General features: G+C 42.5%; 1 protein-coding gene across 1 annotated transcript in view; it reads right to left on the reverse strand.

Moving 5' to 3' along the window:
• The window catches only part of LOC137421486 (uncharacterized), a 63608-nt gene extending 47909 nt beyond the window's left edge, over positions 1–15699 (reverse strand). Inside the window, exons 1-2 of the mRNA XM_078784968.1 lie at positions 15596–15699; positions 11789–12221 (exon numbers count right to left, since the gene is read on the reverse strand). The gene's annotated coding sequence lies outside the window, so the exon portion shown is untranslated. The remainder of the gene's footprint in view (positions 1–11788; positions 12222–15595) is intronic.
• Positions 15700–16013: the final 314 nt, after the last annotated feature.

Raw genomic sequence — 16013 nt, forward strand, 5'->3', positions numbered from 1 at the left:
TTGTACATTGCCATCACTACTCTGATCAACCATTCCTCCACTCCTAACTTCCTCAATGCCCATGTCAATACTTTGCGTGGAACCCTATCGAATGCTTTCTCCAGATCAACAAACCCAAGAAACAACTTCTTCCTCTTCTCCATGTACTTCTCCTGCAACTGCCTCACAATGAAAAGCGCATCTGTCATTCCTCTTCCTGGTATAAATCCAAACTGCATTTCGTCGATCTTCACTTTCTTCCTTATCCTCCTCTCCAACACCCTTTCCAATACCTTCATTCCATGCTCCAATAACTTTATCGCTCGGTACGAGCCACACTCCAGAGGGTCACCTTTCCCCTTGTATAGAGGGATGAGGGTACTCAGTTCCCAATCCACTGGAATGCGGCCTTCTTTCACCACCAGATTACAGAACTCTGTCATTCTCTTCACACCCCAACTTCCTGCTGCCTTCAACATATCTCCCACAACTCCCGTCAGCCCTCCCGCTTTTCTACCCTTCATTGCTTTTATCGCTTCGTCAACTTCTTTCTCAGTTATCTTCTCTGCCGGTCATGAAACTGGGTTACTCTCTATGTTGCCATCCCATTCATTCTCTGTATTCAACAGCATTTCCATATATCTTTTCCATCTTCCTTTAATTCCATCTGGGTCGACAACGATTCGACCCACTTCATCCTTCAAGCAACTCACCCCCATCACATCACACCTCTCTTTCGCTATCTGCTTTGCAATCCTGAATACTGCTTTCTGACCCTCTTCCGAATCCAAGCGTTCTCCGAACATTTTCATACATGCCTCCTGTGCCTTTGTTACCTCTTTCTTTGCAGCCTTCCTGGCTGCCTTTTTACTTTCATGCTCTCCTTTTTCTGCTCCCGTACCCTTCGCCTTCTGCCACTCCTTGAACTTCTTCCTCTTCTCATCAATCCTCTTTCCAACTTCATCATCCCACCACCATGTTTCCGAGTGCCTCGGTGGTCCTTTTGTCCATCCACATACCCCACCAACGGCTCCCAACAGACTATCTTTCATTGACATCCAACCACTTTCAAGCTCAACCACATCATCCTCTGCCCTACTCAGCCTCTCTTTTAATGCCCCCCTCACTGTCACCTCTTTCAACCTCCACACCTTCATTCTCGGTTGGTACTTCACCTGCCGAGCTCTCCTCGCACCTTTCACTCTTATGTCGCAGACAACCAAGTGGTGCTGTGAAACAGCCTCCTCCCCCGGGATTACCTTTGTGTCCCGGAGGTGCCCCCTATCTCGCCTACGCACCATCAGGTAGTCAACGGTTGTCGTCGACCCACCTGACGTGTATGTAACAAGCTTATTATCCTCTTTCTGGAACTGAGTATTACAAATCAACAAATCAGCTCCATCAGCAAACTCCAAAATCCTTTCACCTTCTCCATTTCTCACACCATATCCGTAACCCCCATGAACTCCGTCAAAACCATCCATACTCCTTCCCACATGTCCATTTAGGTCTCCTCCTACCACAACAACTTCCTCATCTTTCACGTTTTCCATCAGCTTCTCTATCGCACACCAGAACCTGTCCTTCTCTTCATCGCTTCGACCAACCTGTGGAGCATATCCCGAGATGACGTTCACCAAGAGCTTTCCAATCATCATTTTCACCATCATCAACCTATCACTCACTCTAGTCACACTCACCACACTGTCTACAAACTCCTCCGAAAACAGGACACCAACACCATTCACGCTCTCCAGGCACCCTTGCCACATAAGCTTGTATTTCTGTCCCTGCCTACCCTTCACCATTCTCACACCACTTCCCTTCCATCTCGTCTCTTGCACACAACATATGTTCACTCTTCTTCTGACCAATACTTCCACCACTTCTCCTGATCTCCCTGTCATTGTCCCGCCATTCCATGTCCCAAACCTCAGAAACCGATCTCCACTTCGGGCTGTACCCTGCCCATATGTAGTTGTAATTGTCATGGCTCTCTTTTTGAGGCAATGTTTTTTATGGCCGGATGCCCTTCCTGACGTCAACCCTCTTAGTCGTCTCTTACGACACGCAGGGATACGGTGTACCTATTCTAATCCAGGGTACACACTGGGAAACGTTTAGAACATGGAAATTCTGGGGGGTGGGGGAGGGCGGCGTCAGCATCACGGCTGCGGTTTTAGCATATTTATACAAAACCATGAAAAACAATCTGGGAAAAGTCTCTAAGTGAGAACGTGGATTTGAGAAAGCAGGAGCAGAGGTGGAAGAAAAACGAGATTTTAGGGGGCGGGGCACAAGTCGAGACAAGGAGGAGAGCGAACAAGAACGTGTCCGGGAGGAGAGAAAGAATAAGTGGAATATATTTTTTTTGTTTGTTTATTTGTTTGTTCTGTTTTCAAAACGCTGGACAAAGGGTAAGATGTTCGTGAGAGGTAGGGGGGAGAAAAGAAAATCAAAGAAACAAGCAAATACTATGAAGGAAAGAACCCATATTCACAAAACACTGACGGGGGGGGGGGGGGGGGGGAGGAAGCCTGGAGAGACCAAAAAAAAGAGAACAAAGAAAAAAACGACAAATTACACACAAATTTGCAACAACTACAAAACCAAAACCAAATAGAAACACACAACACATACACAACAAAATACCCAGCAGAAATTTGACAAAGACACGAACAGGAAAACACTCAAACTTTGATGCCGTGGAGAGATCGAAGCAAGCCTCGCCGCTCAAGGGACCGGAAGTCGGAAGTCTATATATATGTTTGTAAAACGACTAGAAAAAGACTGTGTTCGATTAACCAAGATAATGAGAGAAACCAATAAACCAATGTCCTTAACAAAAGAAGAAGAAACAGAATTTGGGCAGCCAAAGGTTGTCTGTCATATTTGTGAGGAGAAAATTGGTGAAGGCCTAAAGGTTAGAGATCATCGTCATCTCACTGGTAAATATAGAGGTCCGGCTCATCAAAGTTGTAATATTAATTATAAACTCCCCTCTTTCATTCCTCTTTCTTCATAACAACGCTCATTATGATACGCATCTATTTATTAATGAACTTTCAAAGACATCTGGAGACATTTCAGCAATTCCTCACACGGATCAGAAATACATTTCATGCACAAAAACAATTCATACATCTCCTATAACTCATATCAGATTTCTTGATACATTTAAATTCATGGCAAGTCCATTGCCCAACTTGGTTCAAAATCTAAAAGAGTTACCATGTCTTTGGAAACAAATGTCTTTGGAAATGTCTTTGGAGTATTTTTCAGATAAAGATTTATTAACACAAAAGAGAATTTACCCCTATGACTATATGGACTCATTTGGGAGATTAAATGAAACATAACTTCCTTCAAAAGAAAATTTCTTTCATAAATTAAATAATAGTCATATATCTGATAAATATTATGTACACGCACAAAATGTTTGGAAACAATACAACATCAAGAATCTTGGTGAGCATCATGATTTGTATCTCAAAACTGATGTCCGACTATTGGCTGATGTATTTGAGACTTTTAGAAGCGTCTGTCAAAATAAAAATTCCTATGGATTAGAACCCGCTCACTATTACACTGCTCCTGGTTTAGCTTGGAGTGCCATGTTAAAAATGACAAAACAGGCTTTGGATTTAATCAGTGATGTTGATATGCTTTTGATGACAAAAAATGCTAAACGAGGAGGAATATCTCAAGTATGTTCGAGTAGATATGCTAAAGCTAACAACAAATATCTTCCTGATTATGATACTACAAAAGATCGTTCTTATTTGATGTATTATGATGCTAATAATTTGAATGGATGGGCTATGTCTCAAGCCCTACCTAATGGAAAACTCAAATGGATTAAAGAGAAAGATTATGAAAAGGTTTTACAGGATATCGTTATCTCTACACAAAAATAATTGGATAAAGCTAAAATTGGATATTATTTTGAGGTTGATTTGGGCTAGCCTGGTGTTGGGCTAGCGGCTAGGGTGCCAGCTTAGGATCCCAGGATCCTGGGTTCGAATCCCGGTCGATCGCTGAATTAACGCCAGGGGGTTGACTCAGCCTGTCATCCTTCCGAGGTCGGCTAATTGAGTACCAGTTCACTGGTAATTCCCTGCTTGTCGTAAAAAGGCGACAAAAAGGGTTGGCGGCAGGAAGGGCATCCGGCCGTAAAACATTGCTTCAAAAAGGGGACCAAAAAAACAACAACAACCACGGTCCCCGGAAAAGGCCAACCCCCGCTTTGCGGGGAAAAATGGCCTCTAAATGTGGTTATTATTTTGAGGTTGATTTGAAATATCCTGAAGAACTTCATAATAAACATAAAGATCTGCCTTACGCTCCTGATAAAGAAAGACCAAGAAAAGAATGGTTAAGCGATTATCAACAATCATTTTATACAAAAGGCAAATCAACAGAAAAATTACTTACAACATTATATAATAAATAAAGGAAATTATGTTTTACATCAAAGGAACTTGAGACAATGTTTATCAGCAGGGTTGAGAATAAAGAAGATCCATGGAGTTTTACAGTTTAAACAAAGCCAATGGTTGAAGGAGTATATTGATTTTCATACACTCCAGAGAACTGAAGCAAAAACTGATTTTGAAAAGGACTTTTATAAATTGATGAATAATGTGGCCTTTGGTAAGACCATGGAAAATGTTAGGAATAGACAAAACATAAGACTTGCAACATCTTGGGAACAAGCATCAAAATTAATTAATAGACCGAGTTTTTTAAGAGCCGAGGTGTTTACAGAGAACTTTTGTGCGATCCATTTGGTTTAGGAAAGGATAGAAATGAACAAACCGATTTATATTGGAACAACAATTCTTGATCTTTCAAAGTCTTTGATGTATGATTATTATTATTATAATTTAAAGAAGAAATATCAAAAAGATCTTAATCTTCCATACACGGATTCAGATGGCTTCATCTTGAAAATTAATACTGATGGTGTTTATTCAGACATGAAAAAAGACATTAATATCTATGATACTAGTAATTATAGTCCAGAGAGTGAGTTGTTCTCTTCTAAAAATAAAAAGGTGATTGGAAAGTTCAAGGATGAATTAGGAAGAAATGTTAGGAGTGAATTTGTGGGATTGAGGTCTAAGGCTTATGCTTCTAAATATATTGATAATAATATTGAAAATGGACAAAAATTTGAAAGGAATAAAGAAAAATGTTATCAAAGAAACAATAAACTTCGAAAATTATTATAATTGTTTAACTTTAAAGAAAGAAGAGTTTAGAAAAATGAATATGATAAGAAGTTATAAGCATGAGTTATATACTGAAGAGGTGAATAAGAAAGCATTGGGGGCTTTTGATGATAGGAGATTTATTTCAGAGAATGGAATTGACAGTGTCCCTTATGGTTATAAGTGATAAGATTTATTTTTAAATAAAGGGGGGGGGGGGGTTAGGGATTTTAACGGGCTTCCGCCGCCTTTTTTACCATTATATAGATGATTGAACCAGGTTATAACCAAACCAAGGAATGGAGGTGTAATCAACCTTGGTATATAAATGGAAAGCATAACGAATGTGAGAAATACCAAATAGGTATAATTGAGGAGATAACAGGGGTGAAGGTGAAGAAAACAAATAAAAGAATAAATTTAAATACTAATAAGTTGGAGTCTCTGAGCAGTAATATCCTTGAGTGGACAGAAATTTTTGATGGTTGTCAAGAAATCGAGGGAAAAATAATTTACTATAATAGGGCGGGTCATACTCAGGTGCCAAAATGAATCTGAAGGAAATCCTAACATGAGGGGTGTTTCTATATTATGTGTTTTTTTATGGGGAATTCAAATATGAGTTTATTTTTTGGATAGGATAACTCTAACCTACATCAATTTGTATTTCTAAATGGCCAATTTTACCCTTTCGAACCCCTTTATAAGATATTAAAATATATAAGGGAAATCATTCATATTGACACAACCCAATCAAATGTACATATTTATTCACAGGTGAACTGCATGTATATCACTGGTTACAATTACAAAGATCAATCTCCTTACTTCTTGAACTTTACCAGGTTGCACAAGTCCTGCTTTGACTCATTCTTGGACATCTTCTCCTGTGCTCTATTGACCTTGTTCTTATCAATCACTTTACTTGTATTGTCTTCTGTGATGATTCCTGCATCAATCAGAGCTGCAGTGGCCTCAGCCCTATGCCATACCTTACACTAGCAAGGGCAATGTTTGGAATCTAATCATTGTTTTTCTGGACCTTTGCTGAAGCTGCAGGCTCAGTGTCAGTTTCAGGGAAGAGCTCAACTTCAGTGACAAATTCATCTTCAGCACCACTTCTCTCCAATTCCAGATCCTCATCACCATCTGACAAAAATCTCTCAACATCCTTCCTGGCTGCCTTCTCTGCTGCTGCAGCATTTTTCCCTCCTTGCTCCTTCTCCTTTTCTCTGCATTCTTTTTCTTTTCCTGCCTTTCCAATGTTCTCACCTGTCTCTTGTGCTCTGGCAGATCAGGGCTCCCCATTTGGTGGGGTCCTTTACTTCCAACCTTCTCTTTCTGTCCCTTGATGTAGGCAAGATCTTTCACAGGAATCATTTTCTCTGCTGCAGGAACAGTTAATGTGGGCTTGGATCACACAGCCCTCAGAGCCTCCCCCCTCACAACTGGTAATCTGACACTTGCAAGTCCAAATATCAAATAACTTGTCTAACTTGACAATGAACCTCTCTTTGGCATCAAGGTTGCCCTTCCCAAGAGAAAACTTCACTGCCTGATTCCAGACCTCCTTGAGCTTGGACATGATGGTCACCTTTTCATTGATAACAGGAGGCTTGAAAAGAGCATTAGCTTTGCTCCACTGACAAATCAGACCAGGGTAGATGTCAGACACAAGCTGGTCCACTGGGTCGTTCCTCCTGTCATCTTCACTTTGCTCCCTCAAGTAGATGCCATACCTCAGGATATCCCTCACAGTTGGCAGTTCAGACACCAACAGCTCCTGCCCAGTGCCAACAAGATTACTTAAATGAGAACTTGATTTCATCCTTGTTCTGACTTGAGCCATTTTTAGTAGTTCACACTGAAATAAAAACAATAATACACAGGTAAGTATCCACTACAGACAGATATTAAGGTATTACACAGGTATTACAGAAAACCGTCAAAATATTGTTGCCGATCTCTACGTCGGCCTTTTTCCCCTTACCAAGGGGGGATTAATCCCCTTGTGTGTGACTGACCGACGTGAGTCCTGAAGTCGTGCAGCTCCCTCCGGAGAGGCAGGTGCCGCGACCACGGACAAGATGTTAATTGCCGAGCGGATGTCAGCCCGCGGCACGAACCATTTAACAGGTACTAAACCCGATCCTGAAACGTTGGCCAACATCACGCCACAGGTATTCAATGAGGGAAATCACTAAGACGAACCGGATGAGAATGAAGAAGACGAAGGTAGGAAGAACAGGGATTTATTACTAATTATTTACAAGACCAAAATAACCAAGGAGAAGGAAAGATAAGAAAATAAAGACAGAAAGGATGGAAGGAGACACAGTGCAAATATTAACTTATACAAGCTTACTTAAACCCCAAGACAACACAGAAGACGGACGACAATCAGACTCACACGGGGAATGATGATAGGGATGAATGGCACGGGTGGCTGGAAGGAGAGGAAGGTTCGGTTGGAGCTTGCTCCCGCACGGGACGTCGGCCTCGACCTCGACGGCCACCGATCCCACCGCAATCGGTTCCCGCCTAGCAGCGGGTCGAAGCTGCGTGTCACAGGGGGGCTGGACTAACTGAGGTCTCACTTGCGGTGGTCCCAAAGCTGCGGTCCGTTCACTCAACGCTGCTGCTCCTTCTCCACTGGACTCAACAACAACTTCGCTGCTCCTCCTCCACTGAGCTCTGAACTCAACTCTCGGTGGACTCTTACGCACTTCTCTTTGGTGGGGGCTGATGCAATGGGTTTTATAACCCCACCCTCTTGAGCCATACCCACTCATCCTTGGTTGGTCGGCAAGGGCTTTCCTGGCTCCAGCCTCTGATGATGAGGTGCGGGCCACGCCTTTCTTCTCCGAGCTGGAGCACATGGAAATGGCGGTGAATGCAGTTGGAAATGCAGTTGGCAATGCAAATCGCAATGGTGATGCCAATAACCCCATTCAAAGTTACTTGGCACTTTGAAGAGGCCAAGGGGGCGCCGGAGGGACCTATCTTATTTCATTCGATGCAATGCAGTGTCAACTAGTGGGAAACAGAGCCTTAGACGACACAGAATAAGGAAATAACTATAAGAGAGGTATATGGTGGCCTACGTGCTTGTACATGGATTAACTAAGAGGACGACCTTTGACCTTTACACACAAAACGGAGGTATTTACAAGGAATCATTCAGAAACATTTATAAAGGGTGATAGTTACAACAATAAAAAACACAGGATTCTCAAATCCGCAACACTGTACCCTCATCCTCCAGGCACGTCCTCGGGCCTATAAAACTTTAACTTGGTGTGACACGTAGGTGTAGTTCCCTCTACAATTAACCTGACCCTGAGTGTGACAGTTTTAAAACACAAATAAGTATGTCCCCCTGCTGCATTGCACCCTGCCTAACAGATTTACGCCCACAGCTAACCGAATTGCGGAATTGTCTTCAAACTAAACATGTACGGTGGGGAGCATTATTTACAATTGACGCTAATGGTATTTACAAAACTGACCCAGGACCTGTGATTGTTCTTTTTGGGGGGAGAGACAGCCTGCGCTGCATCGACGCACCAGCACCAACAAAGAGCACCATAAAGCACCAAAACGCACCGGAGTGCACAGTCACCACAGTTCAAACAAAAACCAAACCCCTGGTGCTGGTCTTCCTCTTCGGCTCCCTCTGCTGGCTAATGTTCTTCCAGATGTTGTCAACTTGTTCGTCTTCTTGCTGGCGGCCTATTTGCAATAATAAAAAGCACAAAACGTGTCCACTTTTTATTTATGGCCCACAGGGGGCCGACTATGGGTGGTTCACCTGTATGGCATAGGTGCCACATTACCGAGGTCCGCCAGCAGATCTCGGGCCATCATGGCCGGTTCCAGCAGAGGGGCCATGCCCCAACCCGTGGGGTCCATAAGTGGTGCTCAGCCACAGACATGTGGTCCATAAGTGGTGCGTGGATGCAGGCAGCTGTGGTTGCGAGAGTTTCGGGCACACAATGGCGGACTCCCGCACACTCCCCTTAGTGCCGAGGGCACGACCCTCAGGTTGGGGAAGGAAGACAGAAAAGACAGGTGAGCGAGGGGTAAGGGCGCAAGGGTACACATCAAACAAAGTAATGCAGAACGAGGTACGTACGGAGAGCGAAGTGAGAAAGCTCGTCCCTACCATACGCCACCCCCCCTGTCACCTACTCCACCCTTGCCCTTACCCCATATTTACAACAATCTACACATTTACAAATTTGTCACTACTGTCACGTCTTCCCCATATCTCCTAATACCAAATTCGTCACAACAATCCCACTAACCAAATTTGCCATCACCCAAATTCCTCATCAATTCCTCATAAGGAGGAAGAGATGGAACATCAGCACAATGTCACACCCACGTCGTGATGCGTCTCACAATCCAAATATTTGCACAAAGAATAATAAAACCAACAAACCATGGCATGGTGGTGGAGCTTTGTCACCTCAGGTCAGTGGATGTAGATGGTGCGAGGAGATTCCAATCCTAACTACTTCCTAAATGACATTAACACACTTTACACTACCCGGGGTCTTTCCCTGCCAATCCATTGGCCATCTTACTCTCTGTGGTTTTAAGAACCAAACTCCTATTGACCAAACTGTGGTGCTTCATTAATTTGGGGTCTCACTCCCCCGATTCAACTCCCTGTGCCTTTGCACAATTTCAGACTGGGTCATGTGGCTCTCCCAGCAGGTCTACCCACCTGCACACCTCCACCACTGCAGTTGCCTCTGAGCTTAACCTGCTCCTCACCCTAACCTATCTGACTGGGGCAGGCCCTCTGGCGCTCTCCCCACCCGGTGCCCTCTCTGGCACTGGGCTACCCGGGTCCGTCCTCCGGATCCTCGGGCCCCATCCACAACAACTCTACCAGCTCCCAGAGCCCACCTGCGGCCTCACCTGGCCGACATCCTCACAGTGGCGGAGTGCCAATTCAACTACACACACTAACAGGCCACACGCCCAGCCATTTCCACGACACTAATGCACCCATCCAAACACCATTCTTCCACACGCACCACAGATGCCAATATCCAACCACAATTTACCTACTCCCTCTACCTAACTCTTAAACTACCCTCCCCGGGTATTCGTGATGGGGTCCATCCTCCCCATACACACCTTCGCACCATCCACTCCACTCCACAGTTTCCACCACACTCACTCCCAAACCATCCATTCCATACTCCATATATTCCATATATTCCATACCATTTATTCCATACAACAATTCTCCATACACCTGTTCATTTGCACACCTGTGCAATCACACACCTGGTGCTTCCTGCACCCTCCTTCCTCCAGGACCATTTGCTCAAACCAACACACAATCACTTACTCATACATTGCTCCATACACCTGTCCACTTGCACACCTGTGCAATCACACCTGGTGCCACCTGCACCCTCCTTCCTCCAGGACCATTTGCTCATCGCAACACACAATCACTTACTCATACATTGCTCCATACACTTCCACACTCAATACAACTCACAATCACCACACACTTTTCACAATACACTTCTGAATACACTTTTACACACACACACACACACACACACACACACACACACACACACACACACACACACACACACACACACACACACACACACACACACACACACACACACACACACACACACACAGCATCATCTGATCTAACTACTCCCTCTAACTTGGTGCTCCCCGTCTTCCCTTTAAACCAAGCACATACCACGTCCTTAACAACCAAACTAATCTCCCTGCGTCCCCGACTACCTGTACAATTGTCACTACTTACCTCTACAGTTACCTATGGTCCTTCTTCTCTAGATGCCTATCATTTTATCCTAACCCTCCCTCGGCAAGCTTACACTGCCATAAACCCCATAAAACTATTGCTCCTTTGCCAACGTGTGAGGGATGGTGGATTTACCATCCCATCACATCGGGTATCTCCCACTACCAATTTTTGCCATCAAATTCCAATTCTGCCCATCACTTTACCAATCTGCCAATTTCGATTCAAAACCCCTATTATCATCACAGTCCGCTATATCTGAGCCTCGGTGCGTCGTTACATTATTACACAGCTCGGCTTTGCACAGCCGAGCAATGCATTCGGGTGGTTTGGTCGCCTGCAGGTTGAGTCCGTCCGGCATTCACGACTCTGGGGAGGAGGCTTGCTCAGGCCGAGGTTCCACGCACCATCTCGGCGCCGAACCCTTCGGTCTTCGGCCCGACGACCGAGGCTCGCCCGGTCGGAACACCGTCCCCGCCAGGGGGCGAGGGTCCGGCCTGGCCACCCTCCCCCGGAATCGCGCCGATCGCCGCTCTGACGCGGCACCGACCATTCAGTGCGGGACCCGGCCCGGCCTGAAGATGCGCCATCCCATAAGCTCCCCGGATATATGTTCCAGGTGAGCTAAAAATTGACTTTGTACCATACATCAAAAATACATTCATATTAGACAACACAAAACTGCACCAAAAGAGTTTATACAAGTTAAAATAATTTTTAAAAAGCAATGGTAGAAGATAAAGATATTTGTTGACATGCTATATCGTAGAAAAAAGTGACATACCAGACGTGGATCTTAATCCATCATCCTGAGAGCGGAGGCTGCAGACATCACTGAACCCAATTCCAGAAACACCAGGACGATTTTCCAGCTGCACATTTTGGAATCCAACAAAGTTTTGGCAGAAACTGGAAAGTTCCCGAATAACATTATCCAAGTTGACGAAAATACTTCCCAACAGAGAAGAACCTGCAATCTGGACATCTTGTGGCTTTAAAAAAGAATTCATAAATTTAAAGAAGTCAGCATACATTGCAAATTGAAATTTCTCTGTGGAGAGAGCAAGGAGCTCATCCCGCAATGAATCTGACTCGGTACAAGCTCGAATAACCTTCTGATTCTCAATTCCAAGCTCATCGATCACTGCTTGGGCTGTTTCTTCTCTCAGGCCTTGTGATTGGAGCCATTCCAAGAAGCTCTCCATTTCACCGATGACCTGCCAAGGATACAATGTTTATGTTACTCACAGAAAAGTTATACATTATATATTCCTTACTCTGTTTGGAATTTTTGCGATTCATTTCCATGGACAATCCAGTCAATAATTATCCAATAAATACGGGCTTTTGTATTCAGTTTGTTGACCCACTGTGTCCCATTTTGTAAGTTTTCCCATCAATAAGGATCTAATGAATGCAAGTTTTTATTTACAGAGACAAAAATAAACCCAGAGTAAACACAAGAGGAGACCATTCGACCCATTATGCTGCGCTACATCAACACCAAACCAATTTTATCCGCCAAAAACAATGCAATTTCATTTGGGGAATGAGGGGAGGAATACGGATGAGACGATGTGGCATGACCAGGCATATCCCAAGCGCGTCAAATACAAATGGGGAAATGCATTTATTTTAATCATATTAAAATACCCAATTTGGGGTCTGTCTTTCTGTCTGTCTGATTATTTTTTTACCGCGATACATTCCGTCGTCACTTATCCAATCTCAACCAAACTTGACAGGAGGACTAACAGTCACACAATGAAGGTTGTAGCACATTCATTCCCCCCCCCCCTTCCCAAGGGGGGTTTTCTCCCTTAAAGGTGTTTTCCCACCATTGGGGACACGTGTTGAGGTGTATATCAATGTTAAGTTAGCGATATTGTGACATTTTTTCAAGGCTGCTTCTACCAACAAAACTAATGATAATAGCATAAAATTGATGTAATTACAAAACAACATCAATAGTAATAATATCCCACCTCCACAAGTGGTTTTTCCCTGCCGTGTTAATGTGTATAAATCGCTTAAAGTGCCGTTTTTGTGGGAGTAACGGCCAATACAGGAAGAAAAAATATTATAAACCACAAACATATTTGGTTACCTATATGAAGAGTCGATAATGCTGTTCCACACTGAACTGAAATAGATTTGGACTCGGACATTTGTCCATGCTTATCACATCGACGATCACACTTGATCGTAGATCTACTGCACTCTATATACCCACCAAGGGTTAATAACACGACCCTTCCTGTCGCTTCTGTGGAGTTCTTTCAAGGCGTTTTTGTGGCGTTTTTCAAAGCTCCTTCTTTTTACACAAGTAATAAAACATTATGATCACATAATATTGATTATGTTATTAAACAATATCCCCACTCCTCAAAGGGTTTTGTGGATTGAGATATTGCCTCCCCCCTCCCCCACCTCAAAATCCTCACTGAAGTAAATATTACGATCAGTAATTTTAAATGGTGAGGTACGGTCTGATGCTTTCACTGACCTGATCTAACATGATATGATGTCATGTATGTTCTGATCATTTCAAATAATTATTTTTTTGGAATCGAAAGCCAAAGCTCGTGTAAGAGCAAACACATTAAACACGAAACCATGCACAGATCTACCATGTTATAATATCTTGCAGATGTTCTGATGCTTTCCATGACCTGATCTAACATGTCATTATATCATGCACATTCTGATCCTTTCAATGACCTGATCGAACATGTTATAACATCATGCACTGTCTAATCCTTTCAATGACCTAATCTAACATGATATGATGTCATGCATGTTCTGATCATTTCAAATAATTATTTTTTTGGTATCGAAAGCCAAAGCTCGTGTAAGAGCAAACACATTAAACACGAAACCATGCACAGATCTACCATGTTATAATATCTTGCAGATGTTCTGATGCTTTCCATGACCTGATCTAACATGTCATTATATCATGCATGTTATGATCGTTTCAATGACCAGACCTAACATGTTATAACATCATGCACGTTCTGATCCTTTCAATGACCTTATCGAACATGTTATAATATCATGCACTGTCTAATCCTTTCAATGACCTGATCGAACATGTCATAATATCATGCACTGTCTGATCCTTTCAATGACCTGATGTAGATGATATAATATCATGCATGTTCTAAACCTTTCAATGAGCTGATCTAACATGTTACAATAGCATGCATGTTCTGATCCTTTCAATTACCTGATCTAACATGTTATAATATCATGCATGTTCTAAACCTTTCAATGACCTGATCTAACATGTTATAATAGCATGCATGTTCTGATCCTTTCAATTACCTGATCTAACATGTTATCATATCATGCATGTTCTGATCCTTTCAATGACCCGATTGCACATGTCATATCATGTATGTTCTGATCCTTTCAATGACCTGATCTGACGTTATAATATCATGCATGTTCTGATGCTTTCAATGACCTGATCTTACATGTTATAATATCATGCATGTTCTGATCCTTTCAATGACCTGATCTAACATGTGATAATATCATGCATGTTCTGAGCCTTTCAATGACCTGATCTAACATGTTATAATATCATGCATGTTCTGATCCTTTCAATGACCCGATTGAACATGTCATATCATGTATGTTCTGATCCTTTCAATGACCTGATCTGACATGTTATAATATCATGTATGTTCTGATGCTTTCAATGACCTGATCTTACATGTTATAATATCACGCACGTTCTGATCCTTTCAATGACCTGATCTAACATGTTATAATATCACGCACGTTCTGATCCTTTCAATGACCTGATCTAACATGTTATAATAGCATGCATGTTCTGATCCTTTCAATGACCTGATCCTACATGTTATAATATCATGCATGTTCTGATCCTTGCAATGACGTGATCATTTGGAGTTCTTTGATAGAGGGGGAGGCGGGAGGTCATCGTCATTGAAAAGAAAGGATCAGAACATACAACTTCCTCAATACCTGAAATATTTAAATAAAACTTTCAGTGAACAAAGCCCATGGGATAATGGGATATACATTTTAATGACTCAATTTATACTTCATAATCAAGCAATTAACATGTTGCTAATTAGCGATATTAATTACTTTCGTGAATAAATTAACCTTGTGAACTCAATGAAAAGTATCTCCGATGCAGAAACTTAGTTCATTGATAAAGTACTGAAGGTAGAAAGCCAATCTTTGTGAATCAAATCTTGTTTAACTGGTATTTGATGATGTAAGAGCTTGCAAACCATGAACCATCGAAATTTGGTCCAAAAGGCCAATGGGCCCCCGGGTTCACATGAAATGAAGGAGTTTTCCTGATCAAACTTCAACAAGAACGTCAATTTCATGTTTCCGGACTCTTTTTGAAAACTCGGACAGATAATATTGACAGATATCGATTACGGATAGCCGTCCCTGCCACACAGGCCTCGATCAGTCACCGATAGATTGGATAAAACAAGCAAATAAAATCGTCATTCATCCACGTCATAAATGCATCACTTGAATAAAATACCAATGAACAACAATTGAAACGTTTAGACTTCCATTATGATGCCATACTTACAAAACAAAGGCGATTATAATCGTGTTTTTCAACGAAGATCGTCCGACGAAAAATGGACTGCAAGTGAAAATTCACCAGAGGGCCGATACCGGATATGATGTGTCCAGTGTCCTTCATGACCGGATGTGATGCTTATTTTTTATTACCGCTCTTTAACATATCGTGATGTGTATAATCATAATGTTAGCCCCATCTCTCTGTTGTGAAGAATCCCTTCAAATGATCGTTTTACAGATCTTTCTCAGTATTAATAATTAATAAAATGAGAAACTCCGAACAAACCCTTTCCTCAGAAGATCAGACCCGAGCACGAGGATCTTCGTCACAGTTACAGTTCAAGGTTTGCAAGATCACCCGGAAGTTTTTAATCGTTATTCAATTTTTCCTGTAACAGTATTTCATTCTTCTTCTTCCTCTC

This window comes from Myxine glutinosa, chromosome 1, assembly GCF_964187855.1.
Source record: "Myxine glutinosa chromosome 1, kmMyxGlut1.1, whole genome shotgun sequence".
Taxonomy (NCBI): Eukaryota; Metazoa; Chordata; class Myxini; order Myxiniformes; family Myxinidae; genus Myxine; species Myxine glutinosa.